Raw genomic sequence first — 17,296 nt, 5'->3', positions numbered from 1 at the left:
CTGCAGTGTGCTTCCTTTGTTTATCCCCTTTCCTACTTGGTATAGTTCTTGACTGCACTTTTTTTGCTGCACCATGTCTTGGGCAAGGATGACTGAATAACGGGTCACAGAATTCATTTTATGATGTGGCGTTAGGGAGCATTTAGGCATGAAGTTTTAACCATAGTACCTCTATTCTCACCTCAGACTGTGCTGCTCTGAGTGAAAATCAATTATTTTTGGCATATGGAATGAGAACAAAAAGAAAGAGCGAGAGCTAGGCAGGATGAACGGGCTTCAGTGACATTGTCTAAGATTTGGAGACTTAATGCCAGACTGATTTGTCAGCTGAAAATTAGTGTCAAAGCAAAAGCAACACCAGGAACAGTTGAAAGACTTTTTTCATCTTGTCACAGAAATAAATACTACTATGTCTTATTCTCCCACTTCTTTCCAAAAAAGAAAGCTTTTTTTCTTAATGATTTAGGACTGGGGAGGAGAGGTGGATAGCTAGTGGCAGGCATAATTCTCATCCTCAGTTACCTGAAGTCCAGTCCATATTACTGTAAGATTACCATATTATTGTCATTCTGAGATGTGGTTGAAAGACTATAGAATTAGGGTGATGAGTTAGAGATTTAGAAAGGATCTGAGAGTGATCTTTATCACCCAGAGAGTGGTGAGTACTTGGAATGCACTACCTGAGAGAGTCGTGAGTGCAGAGTCACTTGCAGTATTTCAAAAAGTATCTAAACAAACACTTGAATTACCTTAGCCTAGAAGGATATAGGCCAAGTGCTGGAAGATGGAATTGATATGAATGACTCTTCACTGGTTGATGACAACATGGTGGGCCAAATGGCTTGTTCCAGGCTGTGACTATAAAAAGATGGTAGGCTTTTTTTTTTGAGCTTCCAGGGATGCCAGCAGTTATCCTGAATCTTGATCAAGTAATCAATGTCTGAATATGAAGAGCATGGTGGGCCTTGTACCATGAGATGCATCATTCTCATATTAAAGTGAATTATTTTAATCGTGATCAGGACCTGGGACCCAGCAATAAGTAAATTAGGTATAGTGTCAAACTGTGCCATACCAATTCGACATATTTGGTAATGACATAGCTTCTTTAAGTGAAATTGGCTTACTTCAGTTTAGTATGATTCATCTTTGGAGCAGTAGGATAGAAACTTGTTAATAATGTGGGACATGTTTATAAAGGATTATGTCCAAAACCATTATGTATTAGAAACATTTGTAAAGTATGTTCAGCTTCCAAATTATTTGTGGGTTAAGCACCACCTGTAGCTACAGACTGGTTTTAATTTCCTGAAACTAGCAAATCAGTTTGGTATGAGAACCTAACTGAATGGATAGTGACTATTGGTACGTACCTGTTATTTCAAATATTGTTTGACTGAGCTTGTACACGGGAATGAGTAAAGAAATGGCTAGCAAAATGCTGCCCAGGAAAGACGATTATTAGAAGCAAGACATTTGATGGAAATGAGTCCAATGAACAGTGCATAGGCCAGTCACTTGATATGTATATAGACTGACAAATAGCCAGAATGCATAGCAGCAGATTGTGAAAGCAGGTTATTATTTGTGTTACCAGAGAAATTCTATTGTCTTGTGTGCTGGAGTTATTTGGCTTTGTAGCTTCATCAAATAAACTACAGACACTAAATCTGCAATAAGAGACCAAGATGCTGGAAAGGCTCAATAGGCCAGGCACCATCTGTGGTGAAAGAAACTGTTAATGATGTTTTTCTAGGTCAGTGATTTTTTCATCAGAGCTGGGTAAACTTAGAAATTGATGTTGTTGTTATTCCTTTATGTGTCTTGTGATGCTTCAGGCAGAAACCTTGCCATCTCTTTAGCATTTTGTCTTTTTCTTTTACGAGGCTGAGTTGCTAGCTCAGCGCTCAACCCAGCACAGATAGAAAGTGTTCAAGGAGCCGGCCGGATTCGAACCAGTGACCACTCACCTCAAAGTCCAGTGCAGATGCCACTATACCACCAGATGGCTAACCTTTGTAATTGGGCTTGTTTTAAATTGTAGAGAGCAAGTGCGTGTGGGGTTGATTAGTGTGGCGAGGTGTGGTGATGTGTGCTTGGAGAAAATGAATGACACAAGTTTCATATTGGCCTGAGAGGGTGTTTTGAAGATGTATTAATAGTAGCTAACTTGCCTATAACACATATAGGAAAAGAGAGGATGGACAACAGAAAGAAGCAATGCTGAATACAGCAGTTAATGCAGATCTAAAATAAAGGACAAAACAGAAATGCCCATCAAGTTGCCAGTTTCTGTGCAGAGAGAACACCTGAACTGACCAGAGATTTAAAAAGCAGAAACTACATGTGTGGGAATAGTCAGTAGGCCAATGAAAGTGAGATGGAGCCAACATCCCAGACAATGATCTTAACCTATCTTCCCTCAACACCCAGCCAACTAGGTTGCCTATCAGAAACTCCAATCCTGTTTATCCATCCTGATCTGCCAGACGCTCTTCCCATTCTACATCTAGTTCTGGCACAGTCTGGAAGGGCTTGTTATCTGAAATTCTTGAAACTTCAGTAGAACAGTGTGAGAAACCAAAGGCACAAAGATCAGAATGGGAGTAGAATAAACACTTGGTGTTCTGCAAAGAGATCTTCGCTCCCAATTAATCACAATAATTTTAAAATTAATCTAGCATGGAAAAAATGTTTGGATGTGTGCTTTCCTAAAATCTCTTTCTGCTAATATTCTAATCCTGCAACTACGTTTCATGTTATTGAAAACCAGGATAAAAGGAGGAAAAAGTAAATAAACACTTAAATGATTGCTGTTTAAATCCTATAAATCTTTGCAGTATTGAGCTCTATAATTACAAGTCACTGTTTCTGAAAAATTCCTTTTTAAAAAAAATCACATGTTAGAGCCACGTTTTCTTGTGCTGCTTTCTGCTGCCTTTGTTTTCTGTTTGTACAAATAGGTATGATCTTAGTTTCTGAAAGAGCGAAAATAAATGAAAAATAATCAGCAAGTTACTAAATAATTACCCAGTGAGTTCCTCAGTCAAGAATGCAGTCTTTCATTGCTCAAGAACTTTTCTATGGCTGGTTGATTTAGAATGAAAAAGCTGTGTTTGTGGCAGAGGAATCAACACTTTCTATCTTTCCCATTACAGGAACTTGAATGTCATAGCATTAAGATTACTCATAAGCTATCTTGCTTCACACAATGGATCATGCGGTTGTGATTTTAAGATATCCCCAATGAGTCAACTGTGCCAGCAATAGGCATATCTTAGTACCCAGATCCTTAGCTAAAACAAAAAAAACTGAACATTTAATATATTATCAGACAAAGTGATAATACCCTGGCATATGAAGTAGACAACAGTCAAAAATAGATCTATCCTACTACCCTTTTAGGATGTATGGACATTAAATTGGAAGTCTCTGTTCCTTCACATCTTGATGTGTGTTTATTTCAACTTCTCCGAGTTAAATTGTATTTGTCACATTTATTTCTAACTGATCAGATCTGTAACACTTTTCTGGAATTTAAAGCTTTAATCCTCATTCTCAACCACTAAATTTACTTTTATATCTCAGAATCAGGTTTATTATCACTGATATAGTTAATGAACTGTGTTGTTTTGTGGCAGCAGTACCATGCAATACATAGAATTTACTATAAATTACATTGAATACATTAAAAATAGTGCAAAATAGTGAGCTGGTGTTTATGGATCATTCAGAAATCTGATGGGAGAGGGGAAGAAGCTGTTCCTAAAGTGTTAAGTTCCTCCTCCCTGATGGTATTACTAAGAAAGGGCATGTCCTGGATGGTGAGGGTCCTTCATGATGGATGTCGTCTTCTTGAGGCATCACCTTTTGAAGGTGTCCTCATTGGTGGGGTGGCTAGTGCCCATGATGGTACTGGCTGAGCTTACAAACCCCTGCAGCTTTTTTCAATCCTGTGCATACCAGACAAGGATGCAATCAGTTGGAATACTCTTCATAGTACATCTATACAAATTTGCTATAGTCTTTGCTGACATACCAAATCTCCTCAAACTCTAAATGAAATATAGCCACCTGCATGCTGCTTTAGTTGAATCAATATTTTGTGCTCAGAATAGGTCTTCTGAGATGTTGTCAGCCAGGAATTTGAAGCTGCTCACCCTTTTGACTGCTGACCCCTTAATGAGAACTGGTGTGTGTTCTCCCAATTTCCCCTTCCTGAAGTCCACAATCAGTTCCTTGGTCTTACTAATGTTGAGTGCAAGGTTGTTGCAAAACCGTCTAACCAGGTGACCTGTCTCACTCCTGTATGCCTCCTCACCACCATCTGAGATTTTGCCAACAACAGTTGTGTCATCTACAGATTCCTTTAATGTATCTCTTGCATTTAAATCTAAATTGTAAATCTATAAGCCTTTTAGAATTTAATTGCTGGCATATTTATTTTGTGATGCAGTGTGGAGTAGGCCCTTACGGTCCTTTGAGCCACGTTGCCCCAGCAGCCCCACAACCCAGATTAACCCTAACCTAATCACTGGACAATTTACAGTGACCAGTTAACCTAGCCAGTGCATCTTTGGACTATGGAGGGAAACTGGAGCCCCTGGGCAAAACCCACGCATTCCACGGGGAGGATGTACAGAGACTCCGTAGAGGAGGGCTCCGAAATTGAACTCCAAGTTCAGGAATGCCCTGAGATATGATAGTGTCATGTTAACCGCTACACTCCAGGTGGTTACTTATGTACTAAAGTACAAGATTTATTGTAAAGTTTCTATTATGAGAATAAGAAAGCAAAAATTAATTATTTTAAATTCTAGATGACAGCCCATGTAAATTGTTTTCATGAAGTTTAAATTTGCCAAGCAGTAGTACAGCAGATTCAACAGGGTTGCAACATCTTTTCAAAAAAAAAACTCTCAATGGAACACACCCAAAATGCCGGAGGTACTCAGCAGGTCAGGCAGCATCTATGGAAATGAATAAACAGTTGCCATTTTGGGCCAGGACCATTCTTCAGGACTGGAAAGGAAAGAGAAAAACGACAGAATAAAAAGGTGGGAGGACGAGAAAGAGGCTCATTAGAAGTGATAGGTGAAGCCAGGTCGGTAGAAAAGGTAAAGGGCTGGAGAGAAAGGAATCTGATGGGAGAGGAGAGTGGACCATAGGGGAAAAGGGCAGGTGTGAAGACGTAAGGGGCCAGAGTGGGGAATAGAAGAAGGGAGGGGGAGGGAATCTTTTTTTACCAAAGAAAATATCAGTATTCATGCCATCAGGTTGGAGGCTACCCAGAAGGAATACAGGGTATCACTCCTACACCCTGAGGGTGGCTTCATTGTGACATAAGAGGAGGCCATGGATCGACATGTTGGAATTGGAATTAAAATGTTTGTCTGCCAGAAAGTTCCACTTTTCACGGATGCAGTGGAGGTGCTTGAGGAAGCAGTCCCCCAATTTGTGATAGTTCTCACCAATGCAGAGGAGGCCTCATTGGGAGCACCAGACGCAATAGACGACTCCAGCAGATTCGCAGATGAAGTGTTGCCTCACTTGGAGTGACTGTTTGGGGCCCTGAATTGAAGTGAGTGAGGAGATGAATGGGCAGGTGTAGCACTTTGCCCATTACAGGGATAAGTGATGTGAGGGAAATTAGTGGAGAGGGATGAATGGACAAGGGAATCACTGAGGGATCCCTGTGGAAGGTGGAAGGAGGGAAGGTAATAATATGTTTGGTGGTAGGATCCCTTTGGAGAACGTAGAAGTTGCAGAGAATGATGTGTTGGATGTGGAGGCTTATGGAGTGGTAAGTAAGGACAAGAGGAGTTGGAAAGATGGAATGAGCATGGACAATTGGAAAATGGAGCAGATGCAGGTGAGGGCAGCATCTATGGAAATGAATAAACAGTTGATGTTGCAGGCAGAGATTCTTCTTCAGGACTGGAAAGGAAGGGGAAAGCCGTCAAAATAAAAATGTGGCAGAGGGGAAGGAGGACTAGCTAGAAGGTGATAGATGAATCCAGGTGTATGGGAAAGGTTAAAGGGCTGGAGAAGATGGAATTTGGCAGGACCATGGGAAAAAGGAAGAAAGGGGCACCAGGGAGTGGTGATAGGCAGGTGAGGAGAAGAGGTAAGAGGCCAGAGTGGACTGTGGGAGAAAGGGAAGAAGGAAATGCACCAGGGGTGATATGCAGGTGAGGAGAAGAGGTGAGAGGCTAGAGTGGGGATTAGAAACAGAGGGAAGGGGGGAGGGAAAAATTTACTGGAAAGAGAAATCTATATTCATGCCATCAGGTTAGAGGTGACCTACTGGAATTTGAGGCTCCTCTTTTGCCATGACAAGGCTGCTCACAGGGTGGAGGAACAACACCTCATTTCATCTTGGTAGCCTCCAACCTGATGGCATGAGTATCAATTTCTCAAACTTCCGGTCATTTTCCCCCTCCCCCTTCCTCCTGCTTCGTTTCCCCACTCTTGCCTCTTCTCACCTTCCCTAGTGTCCCTCCTCCTCCTCTTTTTTCCCATGGTCCACTCTCCTCTCTCATCAGATTCCTCCTCTAGCCTTGACCTTTCCCACCCACCTGGCTTCACTTATCACCTTCTGGCTCGGCCTCCTTACCCTCCAGCTTTTTACTCTGACGTCTCCCCCCTTCCTTTCCTGTCTTGATGAAGGGTTTCAGCTTAAAATGTCAACTGTTTATTCTTTTCCATAGATGCTGCTTGACTTGAGTTCCTCCAGCATTTTGTGTATATTGCTCAGGTTTTCCAGCAACTGCAGAATCTTTTGTGTTTATATCACAATGTAATTTTATCTGAATCTCTTTATCAGATTATACTTTGAAATGGGATGAGTCAAGCTCATGTTTTTCTTTACTTGAATCCCATTTTTTTCACGTCTTCTTTCCTTACCGTCATCCTGATATTCCTTTTTCATATAAAAAAGAGCCCAGTTTTTACAGTGTTACAGGGAATAACATACTCTTGAATACTGAAATTCTTTTAAACTTTCCCTTTAATTTTTAAGGGACTTTTTAAATTTCTAAGATATCCTTTTTCTGTTCTGATAAATCAAATGTTTTTAATATGAATTGTTCAAATTGCCTGATTTGTTGTAACTCAGAATCATAATCAAAATTGGATTTTAAATCTTTGCTGATTTTATTTTAGGCTCAGTTTTTTCCCCCCCAATATGATTAAAAATATTTGTGGTGTTTTCTTTTCCTGGCAACCACAGATCAATGGAATGCTTCTGCTTTGGTTTTATCATGCCAAATAAAAACTAGCAATCCTTGTATTTGTGTGAGAGAGTACAGTAAACAGAGCAGGCATGGGAGAAATGTCGGTCAGTGATTTTAAAGTGGGTTTGCTCGACTCTGAAGATGGAACTTGTTTCAGATTCTCAAGCCTTATCCTCAAACCAATTAGTTGCCAATAGCAGAAGAATGAGTTGGCCTGTGTAAAACTAATATTTCATATTATAAATAGTGCTTCCTCATCTCATTGTTTGTTGTTTCTTCTCCCAATTTGGACAACATTCTGCTATGAATTCCAAAATCACTTTCATCAGTGTTCTTTGGAGGATTCTGAAACTCGCATAAAATAGTTATACAGTGGAAACATGTGAAAGTATTCATGCTGAGAAAGGAATTTGGCATACATTCATTTAGTTTACAGTAACTGAATCTTCAGAGCATCAGCCAACTTGCAGTGCTACCCTTTGACACTATGGCAAAACTTCTCAGAGGATGGTGATGGAAAATTTACTTTTCTGGAAGTCCGTGACCATTTGTATACTTCAGGGATGGCTTATCTGACCAATATTTGTGACATATATTAACAACTTAGGAAGTATCATGTAGGAGGAATCATTTAGTAACTTTGGCAAATGACTTGAAAATTACTGGTGCTGTGGATAGCAATGAAGCATTGGTAATGTAACGTGATCAGATGGAAAGTTGGGCAGAGAGATGATGGGTGGAATTTAAGGCCATAAAGTATAGGAGCAGAATTAGGCCATTTGGCCCATCAGATCTGCACTGCCATTTCATTATCCATTTTCTCTCTCAGCCCCAATCTCCTGCCTTCTCCCTTCCTGCTTTGACTAATCTATTAACCTCTGCCCTAAATATGCATAAAGACTTGGCCTCCACAGCCGCCTGTGGCAATGAATTCCACAGATTCACCACTCTCTGGTTAAAGAAGTTCCTCCTCATCTCCATTCTAAAAGGATGCCCCTGTATTCTGATGCTGTGTCCTCTGGTCTTAGACTTCCCCACCACAGGAAACATCCTTTCCACATCTACTCTAGCAAGGCCTTTCAACATTTGATAGGTTTCAATGAGGTCACCCCTCATTCTTCTGAATTCTAGTGAATACTGGCCCAGAGCCAATAAACGTTCTTCATATGGCAAGTCGTTCAATACAGGAATCATTTTCGTGAATTTACTCTCATCAGTTGTAAGATGATGCAGTTCGGGAAGTCAAAAAGGGTCAGATGTGTATAGTAAATCATGTGTTGCTCCATGTTATAGTATCTGTAGCCTCTTGTCTCTTCATATTTGATGTTGGTGATTCAGATTTTCCTTCTCTTTGACCTGCAGGATGATTTGATAAAGATGCTAGCATGTCTTAACCAAATGCACTCGCTTACTTTCCTGATGTGATCCTATATGGATTCATTTGTTCTGTCAGTACAGTGGGGTAAGTGGAGAAGTCTTCCAAAACATTACAATTGAAGTATCCCAACTTATTTTTCAGTGCTTTAGTAGGTGTTCAGGTCATGCAAGAACAGTAAACTGTTGAAATAACAATAGGATGTAATTATATGGACACTTTCAGACTCATCATTCTGAGTAGAAATATTTTTGAGTTGTGTTTGTCAGCCGTGGCTTAGTTGGTAAAGCATTTTTATTTGAATTTGAAAGTTGTGAGTTCAAATTCTTTGGCATATATCAGATATTTGAGAGTTCACATTCACGTTTTTAAAGCACACAAAATATCATCTGGTTATCCAGGTCAGAACTAAGGAAATGGTACAATGTAGGAGGTGTGTTCCTTTGGACAAGAACTTAAATTGAGTTGCTGTCTACTTTCATGGGCAACCTTAGAAGGTCTTCAAGAACTAGTTGGGTGAAGAGCAGAGAAGTTACACCCTTGATCAAAAAATTTCTCTCATTTAATATTATTACAGCAGATAATCTAATAGTTGTCATATTTTTGTTGTGGAAGCTTGTTTCCTGAATTTCCAGTGATGAAGTGTTTTACGAGGTTGTTGATGAAACATACCAACTTCTGCCTGAGAAGTAACTTGGTTCACTCCAATTGGCCTACCAGAGCACCAGTCCACAGCAGATGTCATCTGATTGGCTCTTCACTCAACCCTGGAACATCTGGACAGCAATGATGCATACGTCAGGATGCTCTTTACTGGCTACAGTTCAGCATTCAATACCATCATCCCCTCAAAAATAATCAGTGAAGTCCTAGACCTTGGCCTCAATATCTCCTAGTGCAATTGGATCCTCTTATTTTTTCATACATACACCAGTCAGTTTGGATTAGCACCAGCATCTCCTTCACAATTTCCATGAGAACAGATGCACAAGGCTGTGTGCTTAACACCCTGCTCTACTCGCTTTACACTTGGGGCTAAGCACAGCTCCAGTGCCATATTCAGGTTTGCCAACGATACCATTGCCATAGGCCGAATCAAAGGTGGTGATGAATCAGCATATAGGAGGGAAATTGAAAATCTGGCTGAGTGATGTCACAACAACAACCTCTTACTCAATGTCAGCAAGACCAAGGAGCTGATTATTGACTTCAGGAGAAGGAAACCAGAGGTCCATGAGCCAGACCTCATTGCCTTGGGGGGGAATCAGAAGTGGAGAGCGTCACCAACTTAAAATTTTTCATTCTTATTTCGGAGGACTTGTCCTGAGCCCAGCATGTAAGTGCAATTACAAAGAAAGCACGGCAGTGCCTCTACTTCCTTAGGAGTTTGTGAAGATTCAGCATGACATCTAAAACTTTGACAAACTGCTATGGATGTGTGGTGGTGAGTATATTGACTGTCTGCAGCACAGCCTGGTATGGAAGCACCAATGCCTGAATCAAAAATCGTACAAAAAGTAGTGGGTGTGACCCAGTCCATCATGGGTAAAGCCCTCCCCACCTCTAAGCACATCTACTCGAACAGTTGTCACGGGAATGCAGCATCCATCATCAGGTTCCCCCACCTCCACCCAGGACCTGCTCTGTTCTCGCTGCTGCCATTTGGAAGAAAGTACAGGAGCCTCAGGACACCCACCACCAGATTCAGGAGCAGTTACTACCCCTCAACTATCAGGTTCTTGAACAAAAAGGGGTAACTTCACTGCCCCATCAATGGAATGTTCCCACATCCTATGGACCAAGTTAAGGATGCTGTCAGTGTTACAAAGAGGTTGTGCTCCTAGAAACCACTCCGTATCATGTTTTTCCATAAACCATTTTTCCCATGGAACCCTGTGTTATAAGTAGAGATGGATTCTAATGGAAAGGTTTCCTATCAAAAGTAATGCCTTCTGCAGGTGTAGGATTTAGAGGCAGATGAATTCTGACTGTACTGTTAGCAGAAGAGAAAGAGTTGTTGTTTTAATTAATTAGCAATGGATGTTACAATGTTTGATAATGTATCATTGAACAAAGGCCAGTAGAGGAGATTGCCTTGTCGGTTTCCAGAGCAAATCCCCTTAAGTGACCTCCCGCTGTGAACCAACAGCCTCCAATCATTGGCCTTGGTAACCTAGTTCAGTTCTCTGTAAACATTTTGTTTTTATTTACATATCTTTCCTCATATGATTGTGAGAATGAAGTTTTGTTCTATATCTCTGTGATTTGTGAGTTCCATAAGGAAACTCCTGAACTCCACTATCTGAATTGCAAAAATTTGGGAGTACCTCCTTACCCACTGCTCTTTCGTTTTGAGATTTACTGGCACAGTGGAATAGCTAGTAGAGCTGCTGCCATGCAGCAGCAGAGAGCCATGCTCAGTCCTGGCCCTGGGTGTTGTCTGCATTTTCCCTGTGACTGAGTAGGCTTCCTTTGCTAGCTCAAGTTTCCTAGTTCAATTGGCCACTGTAAATCACTGTTTGAGTGTAAATCTGAGGAATTTACACACAAGTGGTAGAATCCTGGTGGAATTGATGAGAATATGGAGAGAATAAAAATAGGATTAATGCAGATGACCTAAAATGGGTGATTGATAGTAATGTGGGCTGAAAGGCCTGTTTTCATTCTGTGGCTTTCTATTACTCTATATTTATGATTCTCTAGCTTACCCACAGCTCAGTTATTCAATTAACTGGGTCACAGATTCAATTCAATTTATGTGAAAAGTGTCCCACTGGAAGAGCTCCCTTCTTCTCTGGTACTCTTGCCAGCATTCCATGAATTGAAGCCATTTTCTTGCACACCGTTCTTTGAGCTGGCATTAACAATGCAAAGGTAGATGTGAATGAATGTGACTGCTGTTCGGGCTGTGCTGGCAATGAAATAGTTGCTTCAGCAAAGTTGAACCAATTAAATACAATTGTCATTGTCCTTGTGGCACTTGTGTTCCATAAAGCCTCCAGGTGAATGTGGTGTTAGTTGGTTTTACGGGACAGTGTGCCCTTTGCCCATACTCAAGGTTTTTGTATTTCTCCATTTGGAGTGGTCATGGGCCAGGAAGTCCCAAGATGTTTCCCTTTCATTAAAGACCCAATTCTGTCGGCCATAGGCCTTTGAAAAGATTGGCATATTTGAGGTGTGGAGGTATGAAGTTGATGTTTCCCCAGGTTGGGTATCTTGAATTAGTTGTCACAGTCTCAAAATAAAGAGTTGGCACTCAAAACTGGAAGTAGCTGTAATTTCTTCACCTACAGGGAGTGAATCTTTGTAATTGAATAAACAAGATGATGAATTGCTCAATACATTTGTCAGAGACTGTACATTCTTAGACATTGAAGGAATCAAGGTTAGTACAGAGAGTGGGTGACTCCTGCTTTTAGTGTTTGTTTTCTTATAGTTGTAGGATTATACCATTCAGCTTCCTGCACAGGCTTCATCATTCAGTTACTATTCAGTACTGATCTGTATCTTCACCCTCTTTACCATTCTTAGACTTGTCTGATATGCATAGATCTCAGTTCTGAAATTTTGAATTAAACCCAACCTCAAGTTGTTTGGAAATAGAGCTCTATATATCTGCTGTTCTTTTGTGTGAAGAAATGCTTTCTGTCATTGTTCCTAGCTCTTGCGTTTAAAGTTATGTAATGCTATTTTAAAACTTTACCACCAGAGGAAATAATTTTAACTCTTGGTAGACTGGACTGTACAATTGTTGTTTTCTTTGCAGTTGAACTTCCTTATGCTTGTTGATATTTTTAAATAATTACCTATGTATACGTAATCAGTGAGTTTGCTAGTAGTTGCAGATGCCTCTGTATTTTTTTCTGAAAACTTCTTTGTTCCAATGATGGTTATCACATTACTTGATTAGGGTCTACCTTATTGGTTAATTTAAGCTATGGCATTTCAGTGGAATTGTGCTATCAGTAGTCTGGTATAAGAAGACCAAGCCATGTTTGTCTGTGCTCTTTGCTCTTTTCTTTCTCCTGGATTCTTTTCCTCTTTCCTTTCACCTTGTTTCCTTTGAGCGATAGAGCAGTGAAAGAAGTGCATGGAGTAAAGCCAGATCTAACAAAAAGAGAGGCTTTGAGGAAAGAGAAACAGAATAAACGGTGTAAAGACAGTAAGGTAGAAGGGCTGAAGTGTGTGTATCTCAATGCAAGAAGCATCAGGAACAAAGGTGATGAACTGAGAGCTTGGATACATACATGTAATTATGATGTAGTGGCCATTACAGAGACTTGGCTGGCACCAGGGCAGGAATGGATTCTCAATATTCCTGGATTTCAGTGCTTTAAAAGGGATAGAGAGGGTGGAAAAAGGGGAGGAGGGGTGGCATTACTGGTCAGGGATACTATTACAGCTATAGAAAGTGTAGGTAATATAGCAGGATCCTCTTTTGAGTCAGTATGGGTGGAAGTCAGGAACAGGAAGGGAGCAGTTACTCTATTGGGGGTATTCTATAAGCCCCCTGGTAGCAGCAGAGATACAGAGGAGCAGATTGGGAGGCAGATTTTGGAAAGGTGCAAAAATAACAGGGTTGTTATCATGGGTGACTTTAATTTCCCTAATATTGATTGGCACCTGATTAGTTCCAAGGGTTTAGATGGGGCAGAGTTTGTTAAGTGTGTCCAGGATGGATTCCTGACACAGTATGTGGACAGGCCGACTAGGGGTAAATTTGCTGATAATACAAAGATTGGAGGTGTAGTAGACAGTGAGGAAGACAGCTGGAAAAATGGGCTGAAAAATGGCAGATGGAGTTTAATACAGACAAGTGTGAGGTATTGCACGTTGGAAGGACAAACCAAGGTAGAACATACAGGGTTAATGCTAAGGCACTGAGGAGTGCAGTAGAACAGAAGGATCTGGGAATACAGATACAAAGTTCCCTAAAAGTGGCGTCACAGGTAGATAGGGTCGTAAAGAGAGCTTTTGGTACATTGGCCTTCATTAATCGAAGTATTGAGTGTAAGAGCTGGGATGTTATGATGAGGTTGTATAAGGCATTGGTGAGGCCGAATCTGGAGTATTGTGTTAGTTTTGGTCACCAAATTACAGGAAGGATATAAATAAGGTTGAAAGAGCGCAGAGAAGGTTTACAAGGATGTTGCTGGGACTTGAGAAACGGAGTTACAGAGAAAGGTTGAATAGGTTAGGACTTTATTCCCTGAAGCGTAGAAGAATGAGGGGAGATTTGATAGAGGTATATAAAATTATGATGGGTATAGATAGAGTGAATGCAAGCAGGCTTTTTCCACTGAGGCAAGGGGAGAAAAAAACCAGAGGACATGGGTTAAGGGTGAGGGGGGAAAAGTTTAAAGGGAACATTAGTGGGGGCTTCTTCACACAGAGAGTGGTGGGAGTATGGAATCATCTGCCAGACGAGGTGGTAAATGCGGGTTCTTTTTTAACATTTAAGAATAAATTGGACAGATACATGGATAGGAGGTGTATGGAGGGATATGGTCTGTGTGCAGGTCAGTGGGACTAGGCAGAAAATGATTCGGCACAGCCAAGAAGGGCCAAAGGGCCTGTTTCTGTGCTGTAGTTTTTCTATGGTTTCTATCTAGTACTAGGTAATGAACTGGGTCAGGTCACAGATCTCTCAGTGGGTGAGCATCTGGGAGACAGTGACCACCGCTCCCTGGCCTTTAACATTATCTTGGAAAAGGATAGAATCAGAGAGGACAGGAAAATTTTTAATTGGAGAAGGGGAAATTATGAGGTTATAAGGCTAGAACTTGCGGGTGTGAATTGGGATGATGTTTTTGCAGGGAAATGTATAATGGACATGTGGTGGATGTTTAGAGATCTCTTGCAGGATGTTAGGGATAAATTTATCCCAGTGAGGAAGATAAAGAATGGTGGGGTGAAGGAACCATGGGTGACAAGTGAGGTGGAAAATTTAGACAGGTGGAAGAAGGCAGCATACATGAGGTTTAGGAAGCAAGGATCAGATGGGTCTATTGAGGAATATAGAAAAGCAAGAAAGGAGCTTAAGAAGGGGCTGAGAAAAGCAAGAAGGGGGCATGAGAAGGCCTTGGCGAGTAGGGTAAAGGAAAACCCCAAGGCATTCTTCAATTATGTGAAGAAAAAAAGGATGACAGGGAGTGAAGGTAGGACCGATTAGAGATAAAGGTGGGAAGATGTGCCTGGAGTCTGTGGAAGTGAGTGAGGTCCTCAATGAATACTTCTGTTCGGTATTCACCAATGAGAGGGAACTTGATGATGGTGAGGACAATATGAGTGAGGTTGATGTTCTGGAGCATGTTGATATTAAGAGAGAGGAGGTGTTGGAGTTGTTAAAATACATTAGGACGGATAAGTCCCTGGGGCCTGATGGAATATTCCCCAGGCTGCTCCACGAGACGAAGGAAGAGATTGCTGAGCCTCTGGCTAGGATCTTTATGTTCTCGTTGTCCACAGGAATGGTTCCGGAGGATTGGAGGGAGGCGAATGTTGTCCCCTTGTTCAAAAAATGTAATAAGGATAGTCCAAGTAATTATAGACCAGTGAGCCTTATGTCTGTGGTGGGAAAGCTGTTGGAAAAGATTCTTAGAGATAGGATCTCTGGGCATTTAGAGAATCATGGTCTGATCAGGGACAGTCAGCATGGCTTTGTGTAGGGCAGATCCTGTCTAACAAGCCAGATAGAGTTCTTTGAGGAGGTGACCAGGCATATAGACGAGGGTAGTGCAGTGGATGTGATCTATATGGATTTTAGTAAGGCATTTGACAAGGTTCCACACGGTAGGCTTATTCAGAAAGTCAGAAGGCATGGGATCCAGGGAAGTTTGGCCAGATGGATTCAGAATTGGCTTGTCTGCAGAAGGCAGTGGGTGGTGGTGGAGGGAGTACATTCAGATTGGAGGATTGTGACTAGTGGTATCCCACAAGGATCTGTTCTGGGACCTCTACTTTTCGTGATTTTTATTAATGACCTGGATGTGGGGGTAGAAGGGTGGGTTGGCAAGTTTGCAGACGACACAAGGGTTGGTGGTTTTGTAGATAGTGTAGAGGATTGTCAAAGATTGCAGAGGGATGCAGAAGTTGGCTGAGAAGTGGCAGATGGAGTTCAACCCAGAGAAGTGTGAGGTGGTACACTTTGGAAGGACAAAGTCCAAGGCAGAGTACAAAGTAAATGGCAGGGTACTTGGTAGTGTGGAGGAGCAGAGGGATCTGGGGGTACATGTCCACAGATCCCTGAAAGTTGCCTCACAGGTGGATAGGGTAGTTAAGAAAGCTTATGGGGTGTTAGCTTTCATAATTCGAAGGGTAGAGTTTAAGAGTCGCAATGTAATGATGCAGCTCTATAAAACTGGTTAGGCCACACTTGGAGTACTGTGTCCAGTTCTGGTCGCCTCACTACAGGAAGGATGTGGAAGCATTGGAAAGGGTACAGAGGAGATTTAGCAGGATGCTGCCGGGTTTAGAGAGTATGCATTATGATCAGAGATTAAGAGAGCTAGGGCTTTACTCTTTGGAGAGAAGGAGGATGAGAGGAGACATGATAGAGGTGTACAAGATAATAAGAGGAATAGATAGAGTGGATAAAAGGGGGATATTAGAGGAAGGTTTTTTACTCAGAGAGTGGTTGGTGCGTGGAATGCACTGCCTGAGTCAGTGGTGGAGGCAGATACACTACTGAAGTTTAAGAGACTACTAGACAGGTATATGGAGGAATTTAAGGTGGGGGCTTATATGGGAGGCAAGTTTTGAGGGTTGGCACAACATTGTGGGCCGAAGGGCCTGTACTGTGCTGTACTATTCTATGTTCTATGTTCTGTTATCCTTAATAAAATGGTTGTAAACAACAAGTTTTATGTCTCATCCTTGACTTCCAAAGAACCTTGGATCATGAGAGCAACAGGATTCAACACTCTTAATTGTCAGTCTCCCTCTAATGTAATCAAAGTTGTTGAATCTCATTGCTTTGAGTCAAACCAAAACACATCTGTGAGCAAGACCTTTCATTTGTTTCTCTCTGCCTGTTGAACATGTTTGTAGCAAAACCTACGAATAAAATCTGTTTACTCTTTTCCGTAGATGCTAAGTGGCCTGCTGAATTGGATTTCCAGCATCTGCAGATTTTCTCTTGTTTGAAATAAAATCTTAATTATTTATCATTACTGTTATTTTTTTGCCCCTAATGGAAAGACCGATCTATCATTTTGAGATCCAGTGGATGACCTCACAGTTGGGCCTGCTGAATAGAGCTGACTGAGTATAACTAGAACCTCATTATCACATATATTGGCCTGGGGGAGGACAGAGACTTTGGTTTGCTTGAATCCCAGTGAAGTTGGGGATCTTTCTGACTCTGTAATTGGTGGTACCTATCCAGTACCATGAAGTTCCTGCTCTATTTAGCCCAGGCCTCAGAAGCCTAATGCAAGGCAAGGGTCGCTGTTACCCAGTATACCATGAGGTTTGTGCCAGATTTACTACCTTCAAAGTTCAAAGTAAATTTATTACCAAAGTACATATACTGTGTATCACCACATACAACAGAGATTCATTTTCTTGTGGACATTCACAGTAAATACAAAAAAAAACGCACACAACAGGTCTGATAAATAACCAAAGAAACAAATTGCAAATACAAAAAAAAGAAAAACAAAACAAAATAATAAGAAGAAGTAAA

General features: G+C 41.2%; 1 protein-coding gene across 10 annotated transcripts in view; it reads left to right on the top strand.

Annotated features, from left to right (window-relative positions):
* Nucleotides 1–17,296, top strand: part of atxn1a (ataxin 1a) — a 310,350-nt gene that overhangs the window by 224,530 nt on the left and 68,524 nt on the right. The window contains exon 7 of one of the 10 annotated variants that reach the window (XM_072283643.1): nt 8,598–8,697. The exons of the other annotated variants lie outside the window; for them this stretch is intronic. The gene's annotated coding sequence lies outside the window, so the exon portion shown is untranslated. The remainder of the gene's footprint in view (nt 1–8,597; nt 8,698–17,296) is intronic. 10 annotated transcript variants of the gene reach the window in all.

This window comes from Mobula birostris, chromosome 19 (genome assembly GCF_030028105.1).
Source record: "Mobula birostris isolate sMobBir1 chromosome 19, sMobBir1.hap1, whole genome shotgun sequence".
NCBI classification, from domain to species: Eukaryota; Metazoa; Chordata; class Chondrichthyes; order Myliobatiformes; family Myliobatidae; genus Mobula; species Mobula birostris.
Note: the sequence above shows the minus strand (reverse complement) of the source record. Positions and strands in the feature narration are given on the sequence as shown.